The sequence below is a fragment of the Schistocerca americana genome, chromosome 2 (genome assembly GCF_021461395.2).
Source record: "Schistocerca americana isolate TAMUIC-IGC-003095 chromosome 2, iqSchAmer2.1, whole genome shotgun sequence".
NCBI classification, from domain to species: Eukaryota; Metazoa; Arthropoda; class Insecta; order Orthoptera; family Acrididae; genus Schistocerca; species Schistocerca americana.
Window position 1 is genome coordinate 606,159,356 of NC_060120.1, and position 13,704 is coordinate 606,173,059.

A 13,704-nucleotide genomic window follows, 5' to 3' on the forward strand; every position below is an offset into this window, starting at 1 on the left:
CTGGGTTCCAGCTGGTGATTTTGAGTATTCATAAACAACTTAATGTATTATTAAACCTTTTTAACTTCTAAATAGAATAAGGTGATACTAAATGGAGATTTTAATTTAATGTTTTTATGAAACATCTATTCTAGAGCTATGTCTACATTATTTGTCATTTCATTTAATCTAACTCTTACACAGTTAACAACAAGAGTTATTGGCAGCAGTGCTCCTATTGATAACATTTTTGTAGACATATAGAGAGTGCACAGCCATGTGTAAATACTTGAACAGTAAGACTAATGCTTAAAAAAAGAACAGTGGACTTTATAATGTATTTGGGAAATACAGACTGGAAAGATGTATACAGCTCAACTAAGTTAACGAGACACGCCCTCCCCCCGCCAGCCACCATATCTGCATAAGTATATTTAAAGGTCTTTTTTGCGTGAGTCACAAATAGTATCAGAACATCATAGAAAGTAACCATAAATGGACGTGGTTGGGACAGGATTAAATCACGTCACGAGTTGTATGGCACAATTCCAAGCAAAGCATTAATCAAATCACCAAAATGTATGCATGTTCAAGGAGACATAATTTCGTGCAGCAACACGATAAGAGCCACTGGAACACGGCAAAACTGCGACAGAAGAAATGGACCAAGCTAATAAGGAATTGCTTGAAAATAATTTGAATCTGAACACTTCCTTAGTGGATAGCCTATATTTTCAAAAACGCCCCAAAACAAGTTTTCAATTTCCGTTTGGTATTTTTACGTGTTCTTGTCAACGTATAAATTACCACCGCTACTAAACGTAGTCTATTCTCAATACCAATTGTTCACAAAACAGCAAAGTTCGAAACACTGGTTAAAACAGTATGGTAAATCGCTCGTTACGTGGCGGAAAGTAAGCGAGCGATTGACTGCAAGCGATATCGCTGCCAAGATCGCTGCGATATGTCGCTCGGATGTGGAGTCGTAAAGCCTTTGTGAACTGCCGAAGCCGACCAATGTGAATACGAAATGAAGTTTGAGGTAGTGTACCCGAGGTCTACATTCGTTGTTGACAACGCCCCCCCCCCCCCCCCCCCCCAAAAAAAAAGGACTGCATGCTATATGTTTGATTAAATTGAAAGACAAAAATATAAATGCAATTAATAAAACATTTTATGTGGTAGATAACGTTTTCTAGCGCTACTTGCGAAACTACTGGTTATCAACAGCAAGTGCACTCCAAAAACAACTAATGGGTGGTCAGAATGATCGTCATTAAATTGAGGGTTAGCAAAGTAATATCGAAAAAGATCTACAGCATAACTTCCAGCGAGTGTTTACTGGTATATTATGTACATATACTGGACATCAGTTCTGAAAAATACAAATGGGAGGGAAGAACGTAACTCTTGCGTAATTTCCGTAGCACTCGAACAAACACATAAAATAATATTATTTTATAAATAACAGCTAAAGAAATCTGCAGCTGTATTGGAGCATAACAACACTGTTTTATTTCGTATATATAAAATAACATTTCCACTCTCCCGTGTTTTCTCAGTTAACGAGATGTAGAAATTCATTGTGACTCGGGTAATTACTACAGCTGTAACCAAGTAGTTCAATGGTAGTAATGCCCTGTGACAACACGCAGAATTCCCGTATCTGAGATTGTGTATTCGGTGTTTCTAGTTGCACCTGTGTTCGAACCTTGTTCCGCGTTAGTTACAATACAGTTGCTACAATGACCAGATTATTTTACATCTTTGCATCGAATCGGGTGCCTACTGTTTCTTCTACTTGGTTCCCACCACAAGTCTGCTGGGTCAGATTTGTATTATTTGTATTTTATGTTTTGAGACTCTATATTTGTTACGCGTTAGCCATAAATGTGGAAGATGGACAGCGTACAAATCTCTTCACTGTATCTAAATTTGTTTTCTGTAATTATGTGTTACGTGAACTGTGTCTTGCTAACTTCATCTCAACCTTTAAACTTATTCTCCAATTTATACTACATTTTTGTCATTGTACATACGTTTTATTAAGTGTACTGTATCTCCCTGCTTGAAAACCTGGCACGTTCCACATCCTTGTGATTTATCGCAATTTGGATTTATGGAATTTGTAATAGGAGCTCGATGTGTTTGTATTTATAGACGGATTTAAACAAATTGCCATTTAACGGCTATAGTGCGCAGGACTGTACCCACCATCACTACACTAATGGAAACCTGCCTTTGTCATTGGTTTACAATAATTATGTTGCCGTTTCCGCTGTGTTAAATATTGAATCTGCTAATGCTAAAGTAGGAAACTAATCCGCACGCGAAAATATCTCCAACTTTAAGTAAAAACCTAACTTTGGCCCCAAATAAAATTCTTAGTGTGACCTCGTATGAATTTCAGAGTGTTTTCGTGATTTGTGGGATCATTAAACTTTAAACTTCATGCTTGTTACATGTTAAATACTGACAAAATAAAAAAAAACAACAACAGAGAACTCACTGTTTTCCAATGCTTCTTTGCAGCAAACGCAATATGGCTCTGAGCACTATGGGACTTAACATCTGAGGTCATCAGTCCCCTAGAACTTAGAACTACTTAAACCTAACTAACCTAAGGACATCACACACATCCATGTCCGAGGCAGGATTCGAACCTGCGACCGTAACGGTCATGCGGCTCCAGACTGTAGCGCCTAGAACCGCTCGGCCACTCCGGCCGGCAAACGCAATATGATATGGCACTTTAGCAAGATCAGTTGCCGAGAGGAATTATACTGACTATCAACGAAAGGAAAGTATTTCTAGGATTAAATAGTTTTTGAGATTTGACATTTGAAGCTATTCCCCAGGTGGGAAATTTACTCCGTTTCAAAAACTTTATAAGACTTGCTCTACTCAGAACTGAGAATGGCGGCTAGAGCGCTAAAGCAGGCTCTGGAGGTCTCCGGTTCAAACTCGGAGAGGGGCGGAGATTTTTCCTCGTTCCAGTCCGTCTAGGAAGCCCCAGGTCCACTCCAGGCGACTAGGGCGATGCGCTCGCCACCCTCCCCTCCTAACGCCGCAGAAAGGAAAGACTGTACAGTCAGGCCAATAGCCCTTCCGCGGACTTGCGCCACCAACTTCACTTTTGCTTTTGACACACTTTCGAACGCTGTAGAACTCCGTACCGTACGTGAATTACAGATATTTTAAGCGATATTTTTCCTAGTAGGTAGAGACTTTAAGTGAATTTTCTGTCGCCGCAGTGTGTGGACCCGCTGTGGCGGTTGGCTGTAACAATTACATCTCGCGACAACCTCACAACTTTGGACTTTGAACGCCAGATGGCAACTAATTTAAATCAGATTATCGTACTTTGCACTCAGTTTAGAACCGAACTTGAGGTAGCGGTGAGTGGTGTAACACATGCGTGAAATACTACAGCACAATCAAATGTAACATCATTATAGACGTAACCAGTCAGTTCAACATCTTCCTAGAAGACTTACGCGTTACTCCCTCGGTTACATTCTGATAGCTTTAATAATACGATTTTTTTATTCATCCAGGGCTATGATGATGCTTCCTATGCGCGGTTTATCTGGTACTTACTTATAGAAGAATAGATCAAAGCGTATTATAAATGGGAACTACAGTCTTTCACAAATAATCCTATCAATCTTTGAGGTATAGCCCTCAACTGACTCGGTGAGAGTTCCAGAGACCCACCAAGGGTATGCAGTAGTCGGTTGACTCTTACGCTTCACAAACTGTGGGAAAAGCTATTTATTCCCGCCAAAAATGATTTTAGTTTTCCCTCAGTCCTGCGAGTATTATTTAACCAATTTAGCCTCAGAGATATTTCAGCTCCTTGTATAAGAGCGATCTGAAACGTAATATAGAAATTCATTTAATGTATTCCCCAGCTTCAGACCACAGTATCGACATCAGATTCTGCTTCTTTGTGTGTCATCATCAGAAGCTCTGTTTAAAAAGAAAGAAAAATGGGGATACTTGCGACAGCCAGCTACTACTTTACTACTCGCGGATCGCGTCATTTGTGATGTCTCTAGTGCACGTCTAGCTTACCTACTCCAATAGTTATGCAATTTCTTTTATTAGGTTTCACTCTGAGAGGGCTTTCTCTTGTAATTTTATACTGTGATTATTTTTAATCTCACGTCAGCAATGCAAGAGTTACCAACTTTTATTATATTACGTAAGTAACAATCACCTTGAGTTCTACAAACTGTGGGCACGTCCCGTCGCACCTTGGTTTAGCAAAAACAAACTTAGTGAAATGTTTGTAATTAAGATCAAGTCCTGCAGCCGCAGAACAAAATGAAATAAAAGTTCAAGTTGCAGAGTATCGAAAATATTCAAAGTTTGACAGTCTATAAAACTGCCTAACAGTGGTCCAAGGCCAGAGCCCAAAAACAGACGCAAAATTTCCTATCACCAAAACCAATGCCTGTAGTAAATTCAAAGTGATCGAAACACCCGACGCGTTCAGGAAGACCACGGTTCAAATACTCGTACTGATGTAGGTTTGCCGCGTTTTCCCTTAATCGCTTAAGGAAAATGCCGGGATGGTTCTTATGGAAGGGCACAGCCGCTTTCCTTTCTCCATCCTTCCTTCATCAGAGCTCGTGCTCCCTCTCTAATGATCTAGATGTCGACGGAACACTAAACACTAATCTTCCTGCTTCCTTCCTTCGAGAATATTTCACTCAACAGAACTGGGTCTAAATGAGGCTTAAGTTGAAAACCTTCTCAAATATAATCTGTCACCTAACTTACTTGAGAGTCCGGCAAATCCCGATACAGTTTTATCAGTTGATAATGTGCGGTCTCATAAGGCGGAGTTACACGTCTCACAGGCTGACTGCAGCAAGCAGCTCTTCTGCAATATGACAGAATGACGGACTGCGGCCAAGAATGACAGACTGACCCCGCGCACCATTTTTACACTTTTATATACCTCGCAGCACTCGAATCCTCTCGCGTGGTTCACAAATATATCTTTTTGGGACACCGTTTAAATTCAACACACAAAAGACGTGAGTAATATACCTCGAAAGATGCGTCTTGTGACGCTGGACACTCTCCGAGCTGTGCATATGAGCGTACAATACACAATATTCCAATGAGCACCAAAAATCTAAGTCTCACGAAAAATACAAAATTATGAATGTCGAGTCCAATACAACTGTAACAACATATACGTCTGCCTCAACTTGTGCACCTCCTTGAGTCACATCCACTCACTCCATCATATTTATTACAGGTTGTAATAAATTTGAATAAAAGGCAATTTTGCTATTGGTCAATTAATTAATCATCGGTTGCATTAATAACGCTAACTTACGAGCTACCACTTGCTTACATGAGGCCGTAATTAGGCATGTGTCAGTGCAGATGTGCTTTCACATCATGTCTTGATAACTGTGCATGTGCGATTAATTGATTCCGTGTAAATTAAAATGGCTATACACGTTACAAATATGCGATTTCTACTAGCTACTATTGCAACTGTCTGCTACCATTTGCTAGTTCTAGCTTTGCGCTTCTGCGCACACCAATACTTATAAGTGTTTTGCCTAACTTCAGGAATCACAAAACAGATTCCAGTTTCCTCAATATGAGGCGCAAGTATGAATTCAAAGGTGTGATGAATTCATCTCGTCGATACGTTAGAGTTCGCGGTACTTTGTTTCAATGCAGGTCATCGGGAAGATGAGGATGTATTTTATAATCAATATTCTGTGTTTGCATGGCAACTAGGTGGCAGCGCGACAACCGGATACTACTGCCACCCTGCTTTCATGGCAAATACAAGTGCCCATTGTAAACCTTCATGACAAGCAACGGATAAAAAGCAGCTATTTAATGCAACTGAATAAGCAGCACTGCTACTTTGAAAGCTACCGCTTCTTTTCTAATATTCTAGGTTAAATTTAGCTGTCGTCCACATAAAAAGCAGTAAGCAGTATAGCAATAGTTAATACAGAGTACAATTAGTTTCTATGCTCTGCTCGCCTTTTGTTAATGTGTACCTTGACTCGTTGAACACCCATGACGGTCCTTCTTGGTGGAATCTAGGGAGCACGAATGAATGGACGAGTGAATGTCCGAGACGAAACCAGTAAGCAGAACTCTTTCCTGAGTGTGCAGATTAGCTCAAGTAGGTTGACTAGCCGCCGCGGCGATAAGCGACAACAGATAAATACGAGACGGGCATATCTGTTAGAGCACTCTCTCTTTTTTTTCCTTCTCCAGCCGAATCAGTAACGTATCATACCAGCGTGCGTTGGGTAACCACATTCGCTGTCCAGCTCGAGAAACGCAGATGTCGTGCTGTATCAAGCGGCTCATTCGAAAGCGTTGGGCGAATAAAAGAGACAAAAAAATTGAATTGAAATGTAGTATTCCCTAGTACCAGACAGAAAAATTCAGAATATGTGATTGTGCTTTCTTCGCCATCAGAATCATTGCCATAACTACGAAGTCACTAGCCAGTGCGCAACAATACCTTCGCTGCGAGACGAGAATTCTAAGCGTCAATTCCGACCGTAGGATTTGGAACTCTTATCAGCTTCGTTTTTAATTGGTCTCTATAGCTCCTGACGTTGACAGATTTTCTTTTTTTTTTTGGCAAAAGCTGAGTACGTTTAACATTTGAAATGGTAAATACTCTACAAGATGGAAATGAAATGAGCGTTTGGCGTCATTGGCCAGGAGGCCCGTTACGGGGCAGGCCCGGCCGCCTTGGTGCAGGTCTTATTACATTCGACGCCACATTGGGCGACCTGCGCGCCGGATGGGGATGAAATGATGATGAAGACAACACAACACCCAGTCCCTGAGCGGAAAAAATCCCCGACCCAGGCGGGAATCGAACCCGGGGCCCTTAGGACGGCAGTCCGTCACGCTGACCAAATTTTTTTTTTTAATATCATTTTGTTCTTTTCATCTGCTCGGGGCGGACGTTGCAAGGCACCCGTTTCAGTTCGTCGTTGATCCATTAACTCAGTTTTTTTTTTATTTATTTTTTATTACAGAGGGCAGCTAACCCTCTGACCGAACACGCTGAGCTACCGTGTCAGCAACACGAACCACCACCCTACCACACACTCCGTTATGATCTGGCGGCGCTATCCATTGCTCTTTTTTTTTTTTTTTGCACTTTGTTCATTACTGTGCGTTGTATTTGGTTGCAGCGGACGTTGATACCTTCACTCAGTTTTTTTTTATTACGAAGATCAGCGAGCTCTCTAACCGAACACACTGAGCTACCGTGCCGGCGAAATAGTCTGGAAATGTGTTTTATGATAATTTTTCTTTCTTTTTTTTTTTGCATTTTGTTCGTTGTTGATCGTTTTGTTTGGTCGTTGCGGACACCACATGATATCCGTTCAAGTTCGTTTGTTGACCCTTCCACTAAGTGTTTTACTACAGAGGCCAACCGGCTCTCTGACCGAACACGCTGAGGTACCGTGCAGGCGTCCATTCAGCTATCGGAGCGGACACTCTACAAGATTAGAAACATTGTTCTACTCAAGACGTGGAGTGACCTGGCTGAGCTCTGTGAACACACTCGCGTTGTCTAAGTATTCTCGTTACGTTGAGACGCAATCTGTGAGTTAGTATTTTTCTCTTTCATCACAAAAATTCGCAGGGAGGTAAATAGAAATGTGAGATGTGCTTCGATGGTAGAGATTTACCGGCAAAAGTCACAGCTCTGAGTTAGAGTTCCTGTTTGACACATAGTTTTCACCTGTAAAGAAAGTTCATTTCAAGCACGCAAAGAGAACGTTTCATCCGGGAAACATTCCTCGGCTGGGAACATTTGAAAAGTTGTGGTAAGGTCTTATGGGATCAAACTGCTGAGGTCATCGGTCCCTAAGCTTACGCACTACTTAATCTAACTTAAACTAATTTACCCTAAGGACAACACACACACCCATGCCCGAGGGAAGACTCGAACTTCCGACGGGGGGAGCCGCGCGGATTGTGACTAGACGCCACAGATCGCCCGTCTACCACGCGCGGCCCTCGGCTGGGACTGAGCCTTTCTTCCACGAGTGTTTGTCCTGCTCTGGTACACGAAAGAACTTGTATGAGTGGTTTCTATGGAGATTTTTTTTTAAGAAATAACGACTACTGTCGTTGCTCAAGATGAACTGGGACACTGGGATGGCTTCAAAAGAAATAGGGATACCTTCATTTAAAAAGTGCCAACAACTGTGGCAGTTATATAGAATGCACAGCTTATAAGTCTCAAGAGTGTCATCAGGGAGCTTTTCAAATGGTTTAAAAATGAAAGTCACAAAGGATGATTTTCTTTTATGTAATATGGCGGTATCACACGTAGAAAAAAATAATTATTACACGAATCACGGCATTTCTAAATTAAAAAGCTTTATTTAGATTGCAATGTACTTGTCCCCCTTTAATACTATTGGTATCCTAGAATGTCAGTGGGATGAAGTGCGTGACCGATTTAATGTTCCAAATTTAAAGAAGGACGGCAGTCAGCCGCAAAAATCCGTACTTTATTACAGATCTGGATTTTGACTATAACATAGTTACCATCACTGAATAACCGGTAGTCATACATGTTCCAACATGTCAGAACATAAACTTGTGACAAATAACACTAGCGTTTACATGGTGTTTCTGCCGTGTAAAGGCTAGTGTCATTTGCCACAAGTTTGTGCTCTGACATGTTGGTACCTGTATGACTCTTCTGGTAATGCACCGACGATGACTACTTTATAGTCGAAATCTTGATCTGCAATAAATTAGATTTTTGCGGCTGACTGGTCCTTCTATCATTTGAATATTCAGCGGCCTGTGCACATAGGCATCCAGTGGATTCCTGTTTAGTTAGATTTAATGTTCGTTGGCTACGTTGGTTTCTAGGGGATGGTCACACACCTGTCGCATTACCCAGTAAATAGATTTGTTAACTGATATAAGTTCGTGTGCTTCCAGCGCCAGTGTCATTTCCAATCAAATAATTTTGGGTATTATTCCGCGTCATTATGAGACAATAAAGAAACTAGATTACCAACGTTTCGACCGTCTTGCTGCGGTTCTCTTCAGGGCAGTTAACTGTTGTTAACTTCTCAATAACTGCTAATTGCAAGCAGGATTGTGGCGAGTGGTGAAAAATAAAAACTGTTTCAAACACTATCAAGTTAAATTTTATCGTGTAGTGTTTCCGTTGAAGTAGACGCGAATTAATTAATGAAGATTTAATATGGTTTTTCTTAACCTCTTACTTTTGTTCAATAGTTGCCTTGGATCCGGCGATAACAAAATTCGGTTCTTCCTTACTTGCTTCTTGCTGGAGGGAAGTGGAATACTGCTGCATCTACTTTTCTTGAATAATTATGTGGACACCTTTTGTATAAATAATTCATATATTGGCCACAAACTTATAGAATAAAATTTAGATAACATAAAATGTCAAATCAGATTGCCCAACACGATACCGCAACATACAGTTTTATGCAATGAACGATGAAATAAGAATAACATTTTATGATTATTTAATTCGGGTCCAAACACAGTTATTGTCAGAGGTCCACGCGCTTGTCCACAGAAGTCCGGCGATGAGAGAAGCTCATATATTCGTGTCCACGTAGGTACTTCCTCTCACGAAGTGACTGCGATCGCCGTCCCATTTTTAAGACATATGCCATCCCTCATCACGTGAAAATAAAATAACAAATCCCTCTTCTATTATAATTTGTTTTAGGGTTCCCATTTGCGAGTATCATTCGTCAGTAAGAACATCCAGCGATAAACATCACTCCTCTGGAGGTTATGTAACACCGTAAGCACTAAAAATATTTATTGAAGCTTTAAGACCGTGAAAGCAACACAATTACAGGTTGAATCCCTCGCAATTATGAAAGTGCTAGTTGTGGCACACAGTATTACAGCTCGTGAAGCTAGCTATCGAAAACTGTTACAAGTCCAGTGCTTATGCTCAAAAGTTACTGTTGCAAGTCCAAACGTGTATCGGCTCACCATTAATGTTCAAGACTAATTTTAAGAACTCCTACGTGGAACCGTCGCCTAGAAAGTTTGTCACCTGAACCCGCGACTGGCACGCCGCTGGTATGACCATACGTCTGTTCTCGGCCAAATCTCAAAGTGAATTGTTCGGTGTCAACATAGGACTTAAATAAAATGAGATTTATCGTTGCAAAATTCTCAAATTTTTTTTTTTTGCTTATTGCAACTACACATACTGCATATGAATTAGGACCAGAATTTGACCAGATTTCCCGCAGTCTCCTTAGATTTTAGCTGGGACCCTTAGTTTTTAATCGGTGAGATAGGCTACCGTTATTTCTTATTAACTGTTATTAAAGATAAAGAAATTAACATGACTATAGACAGCTACTGTAAGCTGCTGCCTCATACTGCCGCTGCACTTACCGATTTATAGTTTATTTTACATTAAAATAGGGTATTAGTAGTCAGAATGAACATTCCAGCTGTTAATTCAAAACATGTTCTATTAATAAAAATTCAATAATCGCACTTCCATTGTGCTGTGAAAGCGCTATCTGTCGACACTTGGCTCTTTAACATCGTTTAGGGCATTTAGAAATCATTAATTTCTTAAGTCATAGGTATTTCCAGTATTTCCAGATCTTACATCTACAATATCTTAATTCTATTTTGTTTACCGATAGGGCGCTTGGACGCACTTACTCTTCTCTTTTGTCTCTTTCATTTGGTCTTCTTGCTTAACTTATAAAAATAATAGTTTGGATTTTATGCATTTTGTGACCGAGAAATAAATTCTCGTCCGCTGACTCCACGCCACGGCGCTAGATTACGCTATAAGTGTCCTGCAATAGCCAAGTGCATTGATTGTATTCGACCGGTAGTGACACTCTAGACTACTTGCCATTCCCCTGTTGGTCGGGTTACTTCGTGTCCTTTGGTTCTACCAGTTGCATAGTCTAAGCATCATCTGCCGCTAGCAGAAAGCACTACCTACTCGCCTTTGTCACAACTCGCGCCTCACGCGCCGTCATCTGTTAAAACAGCGCGTGTCTAGCCCTTCCTCTCTGTAACGTGTAAACATGCTGTAAATATTGAATGGGACAGGGCGCGACTATGCATTTCGTATGATAAATGCTTTTAAAATATAGCCAAAAGGACGTCATCGTCTCGCTAGATATCTCTGCAACGTGGCGCTTTCTATTGCATCTAACAACAGAACATGAGAAAGTTGTGCCTTTTCATACATTCTTTTTAAAATGTAGTGCGATTAAGAAATGGAACACCCATTAAGGTTCGGGGATCAACAGGTACACCACATCAATTTTTTTTCTGTATGTACGCAATACTATACGAGCACTATTATCGTGCGCAGAGCAGTACCGAGATACTCTACTGCACCCTAGGCAGAAATGGCAAGGCTGCCCCCCCCCCCCCCTTCCCCACGCACACATAAAAAGTTGCCTCATTTAAATTTTTCCCACATGGACTTAGAAAATTTTGTAATTTTAAGGTAAGGTAGGATTAATAAAAACGAAGCGTTATTCCAAAGTATTACATAAATGGCTATGTGGATGAAACGATACAGGCAGATATACCGTAGGTGCAATCACAACGGTGGTGTATCGTGAAGAGGTCAGACTAACACGTGGTTCCTGAAGAGGGGCAGCAACCTTTTAAGTACTTGCAGGAGCAACAGTCTTCATGATCGACTGATATGGCGTTGTAACATTAGCCAACATCGCCTTTCTGTGCTGTCACTGCAAACAGCTGAAAACAAGGGGAAATTACAACCATCACTTTTTTTCTCCAAAGGGCATGCTGCTGTACTGTGTGGTTAAATAATGATGTCATCCTATTGGTAAAATATCCTAGAGGTAAAGTTGTTCCCTCATTTAGACCTCAGGACGGGGACTACTCAGGAGAACGTCGTCATCAGGTAAAACAAAACTGGCATTCTATGGGTCTGAGAGTGATACGATAAATCTCTTAATTCTTAGAGAATTAAAGAATGGAAATGGATAGACTGAAGTTAGTTGTAGTGGGAATTAGTGTAGTACAGTAGCAGGAAGAACATGGCTTTTTGTCAGGGCTGAACAAGGGTAGTAACACAAAATCAGATAGGAGTAATGCAGGAAAGGTTTAATAATGAATAAGAAAATACAAATGCGGGTATGCTACAATGAACATCATAGTGATTCCATTACCGTAGTTAAGATAGACACAATGGCAACAGCTACCTCAGTAGTACAAGTTTCCATGCCAACTAGCTCCGCAGATGACGAAGAGATTGAAGAAATGAATGATGAGATAAAAGAAATTATTCAGATAGATAAGGGAGTCGAAAATTTAGTTATGGCGGGGTACTGGAATACGGTTGTGGGAAAGGGAAGAGATGGAAAAATAGCAGGAGAAAATGGAACGGGGAAAAGGAATAAAACGAACCCTCCGGCAGAATTTTACACAGAGCATAAATGAATCATCTCCAATACTTCGTTTAAGAATCTTGTAAGAAGGCTGTATGAATGGAAGACACCTAAGGACGCTGGAAGGTTCCAAATCGATTATATAATCGTTAGACAGAGATTTCGGAAACAAATTTTAAACTGTAATATATTTCCCGAAGCAGATGTGGACTCTGACCACAATTTATTGGTTATTAACTGTAGATTAAAACTGAATAAACAACAAAAAAGCAAGAAATTAAGGAAATGCAACCTGGATAATTTGAAGGAACCAGAGAATGTTGAGAGTTTCAGAGGGATCATTATGCAACGCTGGACAGAAACTGGGAACAGGAATACAATACAAAACGAACAGGTAGCTTTGAAAGATGAAACAGCGAAGGCAGCAGAAGGTGAAATAGATAAAAAAGGGCGTAGTAGAAATCTTTGGAATATTAAGGAATTATTGAATGTGGTTGACGAAAGGAGAAACTATAAAAATGCAACCAATGAAGCAAGGGAGAGGGAATACAGACGTCTAAATAATGAGATTTACACAAAGTGCAAAATGATTAAGCAGTCAGGGGTAGAGGACAAATGCAAGGCTGTAGAAACAAACGTAACCAGATGAGTTGTGGATGCTGCTTGTAGAAACATTAGAGACCTTTGGAGAAAAGAGAAGCAGCTGTATGAATACCAAGACCTTAGAAAACAAGCCAGTGCTATGCAAAGAAGGGATAGCAGAAAGATGGTAGGAATACATACAGGACTTATACAAGGAAAACGAGCTTGAAGACAATATTACAGAAAGGGAGGAGGAAGTAGATGAAGATGAGATAGGAAATAGGGTGTAGAAAAATATGTGCTACCACTCACAATAAAAGATTATGTATTCGTCACACGACCGGTTTCGGGCTTGTGCCCATCCTCAGGTGTTTAAACATTCATGTACATGTTAATATTGCTGGAGATCACTGTTTAAATACCAGCAAATAATTTTCTTTATATTTAAACAATGATTTCCAGCAATATAAATATGTACATGAATGTATAAACACCTGAGGATGGGTACAAGTCCGAAACCGATCGTGTGATGAATAAATAATCTTTTATTGTGAATGGTAGCGGAAATTTTTCTATAAAGGAACAGTCACTGAGTTCAGCAGCATCCACTGTTGATAAAATTCACGAGATAGGAAATATAATGCTTGAATAATTTGAGTGAGCACTGAAAGACTTAAGCTCAAGCAAGGCCCCTGGAGTA

General features: G+C 40.4%; 1 protein-coding gene across 1 annotated transcript in view; it reads right to left on the reverse strand.

The window, feature by feature from the left end:
• The window catches only part of LOC124595379 (deubiquitinase DESI2), a 124,605-nt gene extending 118,458 nt beyond the window's left edge, over positions 1-6,147 (reverse strand). The window contains exon 1 of the mRNA XM_047134097.1: positions 6,024-6,147. The gene's annotated coding sequence lies outside the window, so the exon portion shown is untranslated. The remainder of the gene's footprint in view (positions 1-6,023) is intronic.
• Between the last annotated feature and the right edge of the window lie 7,557 nt (positions 6,148-13,704).